Here is a 15,375-nt window from a genome sequence, read left to right on the forward strand (position 1 = left end):
TCGCGCTGCACGCTTCCCTCTGTGGTTTCTCTTCAACGGTCTATCCGTTCATCTCGCACGCCCATTGGGCTCCGTTACGCCTTTTTCGGTTAATTTTGCCTTAGAGTGTAGGACTTTCAGTTCATTTCATTGCGCAGCCTTCCGACGTCAGAGGGCAAGGGGAACATGGTAAGGTCAGCCCGCGAAAATTCAGTTCATTGTATTTTGATATCTCTACATTGAATGACTTTGCGCGGCGTGGTCCTATCGCTGCCGTTCTTGTGGCAAAAATATTTGAAACTATAAAGTCGTGTAAAGTGTTAGAGTGCCCTTTAACTAAATAAATGCATGCAATTACTCCTACCATTCAACAGAGGTTACTCTAAACGCTTTTATTTCGTCAGAACAAGACTTCAAGTGAAACAGTTGCGTTTACCTCAAACACCATTACAAGCACGGCGACGCGAGACACTCATCTGGTATTTACGAGAACACAAGAACCAGAATTCATGAAGACAATCTCAGATCACTTATCTATTTTTATCTTTGAGTCATAGTTGCTAGGTACAACAGACAGCGAAAAACTTTGTTGCAAAAATTTCGTAAAACAACTAAAAATTGCAAACAACATTAGGATTGTGAATAAGGCACTCATTTCACTTTTTCAAGCCCCTTGCGTTACCAAGTTTTTTTTATCCTACTATGATTACTTTATTTAAATATCAATGAAGCATTGCAAGATAATGGTTCTATGAGTGAATTATATTGCCATTCTTTAGGAACTGCTTCCTTAGCATAGAGCCATGGAAAATGAGGGCAATGCGATCTCAGGGGTGGAGCTTATATTTATTCTTAGGTTGTCACCACCCTTAGAGAGGCGAAGACTTGTGACTGAATTTATTTACACGAACAGACTATATAAATATTCGCTAGAGAAGGCACAAGAGAGGGAGAAATAAAGATGCAAAAAAAGGCAGGGAGGTTAACCAGACGCATAAAACACCACCTAAGCACTCCGTATTGTTCAATTGTGTACAAATGGATAACCAGCGAATGCGGAAAATAGCTCCAACCCGCTACATGACATTCAATTGTTTCACAATTACTGGTTACATGTTCGTGCTTCTTAATTAGAGTACACACACCTTCAACTCGGGTTTACTACTGTGTTTATTTCACATGACGCACACTGTGGCTCGTAGGATCACAATTATGAAGGAATATATTGAGCGCTTTTCTCAATGCGTTATTCACAATGTTAGCTTTTTAACCATAGGCGATCACAGACGTCGCACTTCAAATCAATTTGTTGCTGAACTCGACCATTCCAGCGACTACACGCTAAAGAAAAATGACCTGAAATAACCTCAAAAACAGGGTAAACCACCTGTCCTCTAGTGCACTACCTCTTCTGTTTTTTTTACCCCCTACTATCGAAGTAAAAATTACTCTCGTGCTGAGTTTTTGAACGTAGGAAGGGTAGTAATTATCAGGTTTTGAGCGAGTATAGAGAGAGTAAATTTTTACTGCATTCGCAAGGTTTTTGAGGCGATTTGTGGGAGTTATTACCAGTGGTAAAATTAAACGTTGACGGGTGCATTGACCCAGTCGACAAATTCACTAAATATCAAATGACAGCAGAGTTGATGACACATAGATTTACATACAGACAAACATGCACACACAACAAATGCAGAATAAAACACCACTCAAACAGACGGCACGGGTTACTCGACTGCACTTCGACAATTCGGTATGTATAGGCACAACTTTTTGACTGGCCGTGTGGTAGCGGTGGGAGAGCTTTTTTTTTTGCATTGTTTAACAACAACGATTAAAGGTGCAAGCGTAAGCTTAAGGTGGGCTGCAGGCCGCTCAATGTCACACTGACCATTTATTATAAATCTACCCAATCTCACTTTTTTGATTATCCAATAATTACTTGGCATACCTGGCTGGCTCTTTCCCCACACGCGTTAGCATTGCTGATGCGCAAGTCCACAAAATATGCCTAAGTACACACAAACCATGGCAGCTCATCGATTTTCATTGAGCGACGGTGCGCAAACACAGTAGCAGCACGTATTCACGAAACGGCGAAACGGACGTAGAAGAGCGGTACACGCCTGCATACAAGCTGCTTACCGATGCCGTGCGAGGCCTTTTCGAGGAGCGCGGCTATGCGGTGAAACACAGCTGGCGATCACAGAATAGACATCCTGTGCGAATTTCGTTGTCAATTCAGGCACAAATGAACACGCGTCCGCTATCTGCGGAGTCTTACGTGGACGGGGCGATGTATGTGCTTCCAATGAAAGAGACAGCCCGTCTCAGTTTTCTTCGTGCTCACCGGTAGCCGCTTGTTGGTTTCGTCTGGCTCACATCGGTTCTCGCATTCGTGCTACATGTTTGAGAACAGTTGGCGCATGGGACTCCAACAGACATCGTCTTCTGCGGAAGCAAGTATATGCGATGCTTTATTCACCTGCCACGGCGACACACTCCCACTGGTCACTGGCGGCCGCTGCTCAATGCCGATGACAGAGTGAAGCATTTTGCTTATTGCTTCTTCAGGATGCAACCATGGATGATGACACCGCATTGATTTCGTTACTACTGGCAGATCTTCGTGATTCGGCACGAAAGCGAGATATCTGTGACGTGCCGGTTTGGAGGCGCTCGGAAGCGCACGGTTGCTCGATGATGTAGAAAACATGTGGCATCCATCAGCTGAACCAGACACACAGATCCCGAGCTTCTTCCACCATCTGTCTTCAAGGTCACCGCAGAGCAAAAGCCATCAATTTGGAAAAATATGCAGGACAACTTTCAACAGCAGGTTCTTTTTCCTTTTTTTAGAACCCCCCCCCCCTTTTTTTTCGTTCACAGAATGCTGTTCTCGCTCGTTGTGCTTATGCTGCCCCCAGTTCCAGTGAAGGTGCGTTGACTCGAGGTCAGTCATGAGGCAAGACGATGCCACAAAAAAATCAGTGGTCCACGCGTACCTTCAGCTTTCACTGAGAGCGTCACAAGGGGGGTATAGGGCAAGAGCCGCCGAAGCAGCTGCACCTTGCAGACACGTGGTAATGAACTCTGAAACTCAGGTTAAAAATCATGTGATAGAAAACTCCCTACGCGGTAAAACTGGATTTTGACATCCTTTTACTACTTACCTGAGAGGTGGTGGTAAAGCTATGTCATGTTCCATCTTTTACTCCCACACGAGGTAGTAATTTTAAACGCAAGAGAGTTTTCAGAGGTCATGAGCCGCAAAAACCCCAAACTCGGATAGTTTTTGCTTAAAGTGTATGGGCGGCGCAATGGAAGGTCGAAATGACCGACGAGATGGTCATGTCGCGAGCGTTTACGTCAGCGTCATAGAGTGTGCAGAAGCTTTTATTGTTTTATGACTACTGAGAGATCGAACTGCGTCGCTGTTTTAGCACCATGTGACAGCTTCGGAGAACGGCTACAGGGCGCTGCCTGCGTTGCTGGAATGACCGAATAAACTCCTGCCAAAATTAGCATTCGTCCCGGCGAACGCGCTCCCGCAATTATCACTTTGACACCGCAACGCCACGTTGTTGCAAGCGTCTAACATCTCGAGCCAACTCGTCGGGGAGGTCTAAGGCATGGTCTCAGGCAAAACTTTTGCGCGGGCTCAGCGACATGGCTCTGACGATGTCACTGACGACGCAACGAATGGCGTGCGTGCTTGGGAACAACGTAACTGATAACACGTAACGGAGTCCGCTCATGACACCGCTGTCTAACGGATTTTCGTTTCTTCTGTTCATATACAGCTTTCGCTGCCATAAGAGACACTGACGTTAGCTTCGCAATAACTGTGCCGAGTCTGAAGGAAGTGCGGAGGTAGACGGCCGTCTTTGCTGCATGTTACGTTTGTCTTCATTTTTCTGTTTGAGGGCTCTCCACCGTAGTTGTCTGTCGTAGTAACCCCTGGACCCGAGAGGCAGGCAGGCAGGCAGGCAAACGGGTGGGTGGGTGGGGGGGCAGGCAGAAGAAAAGATGGACTAACGAAGCAAGCTCCTTCATTATTCACTTCGTGGATAGGACGTATCGAATGAGCGAAATTCACGGAGTGAGGATTAAAGGTTTCCAGATGTACCTCTTGAGATTTGCCCACTTATAATCATTCACTTCATACATATTGCTACATGCATGTGACATTTTATGGGACGATGCGCGTGTGTGCCTGATGAAGAGGACGAAGGGTGGTCTCCGCTTGGTGTCTGGTCTACCGGTCACACCGCTGCTGCTGCTGGTTTTAAATATATTTCATCCACAGCCTCTTTGATAAGGTGTCTCTCTTCCGTAACTTACTTGGTGGAGGTGAAACGTTCCCCGTCCTCACCACAAAGCTTCGCAGTGGCCACACCATCCAGCCTCAAGCCATGGCTTCTAATGATAACAACCCGTAACCGCAATGAGCTGGGGTGCCAGCTACTACGTACCTTGTGATGTCCCACCCCCGTGATCCTGGTACGTTCTCCGCCCAGCCTGGCCTTGACGTCGACTACTGGCTCCGCATGTACGAGCGCGTTAGCCTGTCTCACCGATGGGACCCTACCATGATGCTCGCCAACGTAATCTTTTACTTGGATGGCACCACGCGTGTACGGTTCGACGCTGATGAGGCCGAGCCACTAGCTGGGACATGTTCGAGGAGCGACTACGCGACATCTTTAGAGACCCGTCCGGTCAACAAACGGCCACACGACAAGAACTCGCCACCCGAGTACAGTCATCAACCGAGTCGTATGTTTCGTACATACAGGACGTGCTCGCGTTGTTCCGCAAAATGGACGAGCAAATGACCGAGAGTGACAAAGTGGGCCATATACTAAAGGGCATCACGGACGACGCTTTCAACTTGCTCGTGTACAACAACGTCCCGACCGTCGATATCATAAATAAGGAATCCCGCCGCTTCAAAATGGCCGAAAACCGCCGAGTTCGGCCTCAATTTTCACGGCTCCATAACATGGCTGTCACGTCAACCAGTACCGATCTCGGTGCCGCACCACCCTTGCACGAGATTGTCACACGCATCGTTCGGCGCGAGCTTGAGGCGGCCCGTCCGGCGCCGTTTTATGCACTCCCACTCGACCAGGGCACCATGCGAACACCTCCAGCGGTGTCAGTTACTCAGGCAGTCGTGCGGCAAGAAATTGCTAACCTTGCTTTTCCTGTCGTCTGCTCCGCCTCCCGACCGGACTACAGACCAATGCCAATAAATGCACCACGCCACGACCCAGCACCAGCAATCCGACGGATTGGAGAAGCAGACGACAAGCCAACCTGCTCCCGCTGTCACCGAGTTGCCCATGTCTCCCGCTACTGCCGCAGCACTTGGACGCCCCCCCCCCCCCTGTTGGAGCATATTTTCTTCTCCTCGGCCATACGCGGACCCCCATCGGTATTCGCGCAGTCGTGAGTATCCTGCTTTCGACGCGCCCAACAGCGGCTCTACCGCTCGTTCACCGTCACCGCAACGCCGCCGTTCTACGTCGCTCCAACCTCGCCGCTATCCATCGCCGACTAACTATGGATCTTCCTGGATTGAAAACTAGATGAAGCAGCTCCTGGAGGTAGTGCTGTATCAAGTGCGACTGACCCAAATCCTCCGTTGGCGCTACCTACTAATAAGAACTTGTTGGAAGTGCATGTGGACGGTCTTTCCTTGACGGCTTTAGTTGACACTGGAGCTCAGGTGTCTATAACGAGTGCTCGTCTCTGTCACCGCCTCAAGAAGTGCTTACACCTGCTGCAACACAAGCCGTCCGTGTCGCCGATGGTGGAACTGTGGCCGTCATTAGAATGTGTACCGCTTGGATTAGCCTTGCCGGCCGCCATGTTCCTGTTTTATTTACCGTGGTCGACACTTGCCCTCATGACCTCATCTTCGGGATGGACTTCTTTTCGACGCATTCAGCCCTGATTGACTGTTCCACTTGCACTCTCTGTTTAGAACTTTCTCTTCCTCTAGATTCTCTCCCCGAGCGGCCGAAAAGCCTCTGTACCACAGACTTCAGTCGGATACCGCCAGAGCCCTCAAATTCATTCAGTTCACAATACGTTCACCCATTGTTGACGGTGATTATGTCTTCACACATATTCCAGATGTTGTCCTGGCGCGCGACATCACTGTGCCCCACTCTGTCGTAACCATGGCCTTTAACTGAACATGTCTGCCCATTGTCAATTTCAGTTTCGCGCAGCAAGTACTACCACACGGAAATCAGTCGCGACGCTTCGACCTTTAATAGATGGCCATGTCACCGCTTTTGCGGCAGACACATGCTCCGATCTTCCATGTTACCCGCAGGATGCCACATCCCTCGATGCGGCCTTGCGCCCTATGATCAACTCGAAACTCAAACTTGAGCAATCCGACGCCCTATTCCGCCTTCTGGCTTCCTACCACGATATATTTGACCCCCTTATTCATTAACGAGGGTCTCGTACTGGCAGACTTGGTGCATTTAGGTTGTATACGGGGGACTATTGGTCAGCTGCCAGTTAGTAATAAGTTCACGTGCTACGTGACGCCAAACAGGCTCATAAAGAGTGTGCCACACTCGCTGCCATTGCTACTAGTGGCGCTGACTGACACTCCCACGTTTAAATTGACATAGATACCAAATAAAGTGGCGGGGGGGGGGGATATCTGTCGTGGTAGCTCAGTGGTAGAGCATCGAACGCGTTAGTCAAAGGTCGCAGATTCACATCCTGCCCACGGCAAGTTATCTTTCTTTTCACCCACTTTTCTTTCTTCTCATTTACATTGCAATTGGCCTAATAACTTCCCTTATACCTTCCTTGGCATTGATGTCTGTTAGATCTCATATATATATATATATATATGTATATATATATATATATATATATATATATATATATATATATATATATATATATATATATATATAGGTAAGGGATATGGCTCAACGGGAGCGTTGTCAACAAGGATAAATATATTTATTTCCCAACAGTTTCGGGAGGGGTCCTCCCTTCATCAGGGGATGAGTTATACTGACATGAACTTCCAAACTTCGTTGCTGCCGCGTCCCTCTCGCCTTGAAAGATGTTTGCGAGAGTGAGAGGGAACTAAAAAAAGGAAAAAAACAAAAAACAAAAAAGGGGAAGAAAAAAGACGAAAAATAAAAAGAAAGAAACGAAAGAAAGTAAAGAAGAGGAAGAACCACTGTCGACACTGAGAACGAAACGAACTGTCCGTGTACGTCCACATATGGTACTTATCACGTGCTGTTCAGTTGTCGACGTGTGTCGGGCCACCCAAGATTGTCGCCGCGGTGCCGGGAGGGTCCGTGATGGCGTGCGTAAAGAAAGGGTTTCCGCGTAATGGGTCGGTCGGCGTGCGGTGTGCGTAAAGGAAGGGTTTCCCATTAATGTGTCGGTCGGCTCTTTACCCTTAATCATCGTCCGTTTCCCTCCAATGGTCATCAAGTGGTAGGCGAACGTAAACACTTTGTATGTGCATGTGGAAAAAAGAAAAAAAAAGGAAGAAAAAAATGAAGAAAAAAAAGAAAAACAAAAAACAAGAAAGGACAGTGTACACGTACGAGTCAGTCAAAAAAAGCATGGTCTTCAGCTATCAATCTTCGTCACCAATTTCCTCCTGGCTTACTTCTCGGAGGCAGTTGAGTTTTTCGGGGACCTCGTTGATGCCGGCTACGAATGTTCGAAATTTGAAAATAAAATGTGCCTCATGCTGTTCGCGCTCGCGTCTGTTTGAGAAACCGGACTGCAAAAGAGTTACGCTGATATTTTCAAAACTGTGGTTTGGCAGGCGCAGATGTCTAGATGAAGGTAGCTTCGGCAGTGAAGTGGCGTGGTACCGGTGATTATTGAACCGCAGCCGAAATGGCGTGTCTGTTTGGCCGATATATTCTTGTCCACAGATGTTGCAATGTAGCATGTATATTACGTTACTGCAGTCACAATTAAGGCTTTCAGTTATGCAGAATTTGAAATCCGAGAAGTTCGCTTTGGATTCACGTGTTGTGACCATCTGTGGGCATACCTTGCATCGAGCTTTTCCGCAGGGATGGCACCCTGATTGAAATTTGGGGGTGTTTATTTTCGCTCTGACAAGGATGTCCTTCAGATTTTTATCCCGGCGGTACACCACGTGAGGTGGCTTCGCGAAAATAGAAGTTAGTCGTTTGCTTTGCCTGATTATGTTGAAATGGCGGGAAAATATGTTGTTGATTCGTGGTTAGTTCACTCTCACTCTCGCAAACATCTTTCAAGGCGAGAGGGACGCGGCAGCAACGAAGTTTGGAAGTTCATGTCAGTATAACTCATCCCCTTATGAAGGGAGGACCCCTCCCGAAACTGTTGGGAAATAAATATATTTATCCTTGTTGACAACGCTCCCGTTGTGCCATATCCCATACCTTCACGAAGACTAACTGGCCCATTGAATTATTACTTCCACTATATATATATATATATATATATATATATATATATATATATATATATATATATTGTAAGAATTCATTGGACGTCATCTTCCTCGTCTGTCAATAACCATCATCAGTCTTCGTTCCGTTCCTCTTCATCATCGGCGCCATCTTGCTCTTGCTTGAATAAAGCGTCAGCTGAACCGTGGTATTTCAAGTGGTGGAAGGTGCTTCCCGATCTCTTCGACCTCTCTCCATCCAAAGCCAGCTCCTGGAGCTCTGTTCGGGACCTCGCTTACGCCAGCAGAGCACCATGGCGCAAGAGCAAGCCCAACCGAACCACCCGCCGGCGCAACCACCCACCGCCAATCCAAGCCCGGTCAACAACCTCCCTCGGGAGCCGCCAATCTTCTTTGGTCTGCCTGGCGAAGATATCGACAACTGGCTCGACAACTATAACCGCGTAGGTGTCTACAACAACTGCAAAGAGGCAGTTATTAGCATGCATCCAGCAAAATTAGCACGTATCCAGTTTTACGTCTCTCAGGTTGCCAAGACGTGGTTCATAAATCATGAGGGCGACTTCCACGATTGGTCTTCCTTCAAAGACCAGCTCCGACACATTTTCGGCACAGCGACCATCCGTTCAGAAGTTGCTCGGAAGAAACTGGCAGACCGCGTTCAACACTGCCGTCCTACACTTCATATATTGAGGATGTGCTTGCACTTTACCGCCGTATCGACGACACCATGCCAGAAGGTGATCGTGTCCGGCACCTTCTGGAAGGTATCGGACCGCTTTCAACGCCCTCGTCGCGCAAAACCCTTCGACGGTTGCCGACGTCGTCTCTGTTCGCCAGGAAAGGCCCACAGGGCTCAACCGCCATGCGTTCGTCTCAAAATTGAGAAACAAACAATTAGCAGATTTGTTTGTTTTTACGTTCTGAATTTTGTTTAGAATTTCTTATTAGTTTCGGTTTCATAACAGTTCAAGTATCTCGGCTACTAAACAGCGCTTAGGCAACTGATTTTACATTTTGTTTATTTCTTAAGTTTGGTATGTTTCGGTTTTACAGGTTACACGCTGCGCGATTGCTTAACGACACGCCTAGGAGCACTTGTCGAGTAAGATTGACGTTAGAACGGAGTTTGAGTGAGCGCGGAGACGCAAAGATATTCCTTGTCAGTTTCTTTAGGATTCATGCGGAAGTTTTTTTGCTATTTTTTGTTTTGTTCGTATGTCTCCGGTCGAATCTCTTCGGTGTGGAAGTAAGGAAAGTTAGTTCATAAGTTTACGTGTATGTTTTTGTGATAACCGTGAGGCAGAATTAGTAGTTCATCCAGGCAGCAGCGCTATAGCGTGCGTTTGCGGACGTTTAATGTTGATTATTTTGATGCTCGTGCAGGATGACAGTTACCTAGAGAAACTGACGACTAGTTTTGGCGGCACAAAATTTTGGGGACTAAAAGATAACGTGAAGCAAAATGCTTTATTTTGTCAGTATGAAGCCTCGTAGGTTACAGCGGATTACTAACGCTGGCACACAAGTATGTCACGGAGAGCACAACAATTGGGAGTTGATTTTTATGAGAGCAGTTTAATAGGACGATTATTTTCGAATAGGCAACGGGAGCTTGGGCGAAAGCTCAGAGAAACTCTTTGATTACTGCTTTGTGCTTTAGGTTAACTGTTTAAGCAATGTTTTTTGACATCAATTTTCGGACTCGATTTGTCTCAGTGTGGGCAGGGTGCTCTCCCGGGAGAGGGCTATACACACACAACCACAGGCACGGCTGTGCCTGCGGTTGTGTGTATTTTTGTGAAATCCCAGGGAGGAAAGACCCGTGAATGATTTAAGATTGCTGTATTGCGTCTTTGGCAGTTGCCTGGATGATGCCATTAAACAACGACGCTTCGGGCAACCTGTATGGCTGGTCACCCTTATGTCGATTTTCCCGCCGGTGGACAAGCTGTTCCGTTCGGCTGGCCACCCTTTTGCCATGGACGTCAAAACGGAAGAAAGGCAGCCACCTCCTTTTGTGGAGATCAGGAGCAGCGTCAAGACGCCCTGCTGCTTCTGTGCGCTGGGCGCTGTGTTGCTGAAATTACTCTACGGATCACCGCTGTCCTTGGGGTACGCGCAGAGATGCGTCACGTGGCGTCTTCGTGCCCCGATAAAAGCCACAATGTCGAGCTTCCACCGATTATGGACGTCGGATCATCACACTGTGCGTCCCCGATTTAGGAGCCGCCGAAGCTCAAATAACCACCAGATGTCCAGGCCTGGCTCCTCGGAGGCGCGTAGACCGCTACTGCCGTTCGAAAAAGCATGGGTGTTCGGCCCGAGCGGCGAGAAGACAGACTCGTTACAACCCGCTCAAGCAAGATTCGCCGAACGTGGCAGCATCGCCGGGACCATCAACGTGTTTGGTTTGTGTATTTGTGTGTTTGTTTGGGACGGTTCCAGCAAAATGACACTCGTCTTGGCTGCGGGACTTCTTATTGGAAAGTGCCGTGTATACCCATTCTCCGATCTAGGGATCTGGAGAGACGAGACTGTATTTATTCAGCCCTCACGGGCTGCTTAGTGTGACAGTGACGGCACATACTGGTGCTATGTCGTTAAGGATAGCAACACGGTACTCCTCTCACTGTAGTCGTGGCTCCGTTGTCATGTTGGAGATGGTGAGACTGGCATGACCATGCGAAAACTGCACAAAACAACAAGCGATGGCGATTACTTGGAAAATGCAGCTCTGATCAGGGACACTCACTGCATCACCGTCAATGGTATCGCTCGACCTAATGGTTAGGATACGTTCTTGGGCCGGGGGCAGCACAAGATCTGCAGCTGCGTCAAGATGAGGCGATGAAAAATCGTAAGCACTAGAATGCTCAGTGCCCGTAATGCGAATAGCGGGCGGACCACACGAAATGACAGAGCAGCTGACAAAAAGTCCCAGCCCAATATAATCGGATGAACACACGAACAAAGCACATCAATTTGTATATGGTGGCGAATCCCATCGATCAAAACGCGAACAGCGCATTGTCTACTTGGGTAAATTTGATTGTCAATAGCACCACATTACACCGGACCAACATGAAGAGTTTGCACTATTCGTAGACGGTGATATAGTGTGCGATAAATGGCCTAAATGGCGGCTCCAGTGTCCATGAGTACGTCAACCGAAATACCTTCTACACAAACAGAGAGTAAATTTGCAGGGTGCGCAGGACGACTTGTGACACCTCGACGACATGAAGTTTCTCCTCCAAAACTGCAGCGTCTAGTTTTCCGAGTTGCTGTCGAGAGGCATCAGGGCAGAACGTAAAAGCAAAGTAGTACGGTGGAAGCGCGACGGCGAACGACGGTGGGGTGAGCGGGAAGTACGAGAGTCTTCGTGGGACATATTAGGTGAAGGTGAACGTCCTGACAAAGGAATGTATGTTCCTGGAACGTAGGAGTCAGACCTCGGAGCACGGTCACTCTCGTACAAAAAATAACCTCGTCGTTTATCTTGCTGGTGCCGGCCGAAAAAGCGGGAGATGTGTTGTCGTATGCCACAGTAGTAGCAGACGTGGCGTGTAGGGCGCCAGGAAAGGAAGTGTGGTTGTAGTGGTGCCTTGTATGCCATCGCTACCAAATGGTCGTATATGACGTTAACTTACAAGCGTTTTATGCAATGCCGATGCTTCATTCTAAGAAAATAAAGTAGTGCATGTGATGTTTCAATGAGATCAAAATATACGCATCTGTGGCCACGTGCGCACAAGAACTGCGTTTTGACCTTTTAGCCAACAATAGTGCAACTGATGGGGACCCTATCGTTTGGCAAAAATTGCGGGACTCAGACTCACTCAAGTTTATTTGCGCTTAGGGCTCACTCGGACTCCGACTTGCCAAAATTTTCTAATACCAGACTCACTTGGGCTCGAACCTAAAAAATTATTACTCATACGGACTCAGTCAGACACAGACTGATGGCTCAAACTTAGTCTTAGTTGGAGTTTCCTGTTCGACCATGGTGTCAATTGTCTTTAACACCAAAATTAAACATAATGCTTGGCACCTTTTGATATAGTGCCGTTAACTACGAGGCATGAGTGGTTGAAAACGAAAGAAAACATTTTTCTTCACAGAGGTAACAATATAAGGTATAATTGGTTAGGATCTTCCCTGAAAAAAATTGTGGAAGGAGGTCAATGAAACCCTCCACTCTTGCTTAATTCATGACTCTGATTAATAAATATGGTTGACCTCCCTGCCTTTCGATTCTTTCATTCCTCCTTTTCCTGATTAATAAATGAAGTTATGATGTATGCTGCTTTGTAATACGTGCGAGTATATGCGAGTACACACGTCAATCCGCGTAAGGCCGTTATAAATGCAGAATAATTGGAACTACAGATCGCCTGAAAAAAAAAAACTTCAACTCTCTGAGACTCACTCTGGAAATATATTTTGAGCTTACGGCTCACTGAGGCTCAGACTCACCCGGACTCACTCGGACTCAAATTAAAATATATATATATATATATATTACTCTTTCTAATTCACCAATACTCAGGCTTGCGGCTGGAAGTAAATCAAGGGAGAGCGAGTGAGCTGGCGCATGACTCCGCAAGCCTAGAATGACCTTGTTAGACCATGGCATCAATGCTCTTTAACACCAATATTTCACATAATTCTTGGCGCCTTTTGTTATGGCATCGTGGAATACGCCTTATGATTGCTTGCAAACGAGTAGGGACGTTTTTCTTGAAAGAGGTGACAGCATAAGGTTCACGAAGCTTGTTAAATAGACAGCCTTTTTCAATGTAGAGCTTTCAAGTAAGAGCTTCGGGCCAAAGAGCCCACGACATGTAAATAATGTAAGGAAATCCTCTCTACAAGGTTCAACCTCCTCCTGCTTCGAAAGCATGATCCCGGATCTCTGGTGCCACAAACCCCGGTCGCAAGAACAGAGTGTCCTTGTAGGTGCTTGATCAATAGGAGTAGCTCAGGGTCAGATTGCTGATGATGTGCCATCTCTGACGGTGTCACAGCTTCCAAGAAAACAAAATCGTCACCGTCTTCGGTAGAAGCAGAATCATCAGAATAAATCGGAGCACTTGACAAGCAATCCGCATCACTGTGCTTGTGACCGGACTTGTAACAAGCGTGATATCGTATTCCTGTAATCACAGGCTCTATCGTGCAAGCTGTTCACATGGGTCCTTCAGATTAGCCTGCCAGCATACTGAATGACGGTCGCCTATAGCTTGAACAAGCCTACCATAAAAATGTGGTTGAAACCTTCTGATAGCCCATACCACGACAACGCATTCTTTCCCGGTCGCTGAGTAGTTCGTCTCAGCTTTCGAAATTGTCTGACTTGCATACGCAATGACTCGTTCTTGTCCGTTTTGCCATTGTATGAGTACATCCCCAAGACCTAAAGGCTGGTGCACACCGGCGACTAGCAGCGGTCGCGCGACCATTTGCGACTGGTCGCAACCAGCCGCGAACGGTCGCAAACGGTCGCAAAGCGACTGCGTTGGCCAGTCGCTTCTTGACCGATTTTTCAGTCGCGCGACTGCAGTCGCAAAGCTGCTTAACCAATCAGTGATGCTCAATTTTTTTTTCATTGCGCTGGCTTCCTGCCGCCAGATACAAACGAGTGCGTTCCTCTGGGTCTGTGGCACCATGGCCACCACGGAATACTTGGCTTGGAGATGGCGGGCCGCAGCAACTCGAGCAAAGTGTCGAATATCCGTGGTGGCATTCGCAAGAAGCTAAACACCGTCAAAGTAAAGAGAAAATAGATTGTGCACTGTCTTTTCCCCGTATTCGGAAACTTTTTTTTCTCTTGAACTTGACTTGTCAGCGCATTCAACGCAGCGTGTTTGGAACGCGTTTGTACTTCATGCCTTGGCAATGACTTAAGACTCCACGTTCGAGACGCATTTGTGCTGCATTGTAGGCTGTGGCAAGTCAAGGAAAAATCAAGGATGGTTTCTGAATACGTACGACTCTCGGAAATACTCCTCGTCGTGTCAGCACAGCTCTGAAGGCAGGCGGCTTGCATGGCCGGTCAACTCCCGCGATCGAAAGGATGGTCACATCCACTACCGGCTTTTTTTTTCTTTAGAGGCATCTGTGATGCCAACGCTGACACCATGGCACAGTGCATCAGCACCTTGAAATCGTCTTGTTCTTCGCTTGAATCGAACTTGACGCTGTTGGGAACGCTGTGCGAGAACGGACTCAGCTGGCGGCGATCAGCTGATCGCGCCGGTCTCAGGAGTTCTCGCTCATAACGAGATCCGGACGTGACTCTCCGGTTTTGCGACTTACGGTCGCTCGCATGCAGCCTCTGTCGGTGTGAACATCAGTCGCTTTTTGGTCGCCAGTCGCGAATGGTCACGCGACCGCTGCTAGTCGCCGGTGTGCACCAGCCTTTAGTTGCTTCCGCTTCCTCGTCAAAATATGCCAGAACAGGATGGCTTTCAAGACACTTGCATGGTTCATTGAAGGCATCCTCCTGTTCGGCAAGCCATACGAAAGACATTTCCTCTTTCTTCAGCCACGTCAGTGGTTTAGTGATTCGTGAAAACATTCTAGCGAACCTTCGATAATAGACGCAGAGACCCAAAAATCGCCTAACAGCCTTCTTTTCTGTTGGGTTCAGAAATTTCGCTACGGCCTCAGATTTTCCAGGGTCTTAACGGACGCCTTCTGCACTAATGACATGGCCGAAAAAAAAAGGAGCTCACAAAAGCCGAAATGACAATTCTGCGGTTTCATCGTTAATTCCGCTGACTTGGTAGGAGTGATCGCAGCCCGGAGCCTCTACAAATGTTGCTCGAAGGCAGCAGAGAAACTACAACACCGTCGAGATAAACCAGGCACGGCTGCCATTTCAGACCGCAGAGCACTGTGTCCATCATCCGCTGGAA

The sequence above is a fragment of the Rhipicephalus microplus genome, chromosome 6 (assembly GCF_043290135.1).
Source record: "Rhipicephalus microplus isolate Deutch F79 chromosome 6, USDA_Rmic, whole genome shotgun sequence".
Classification (NCBI taxonomy): domain Eukaryota; kingdom Metazoa; phylum Arthropoda; class Arachnida; order Ixodida; family Ixodidae; genus Rhipicephalus; species Rhipicephalus microplus.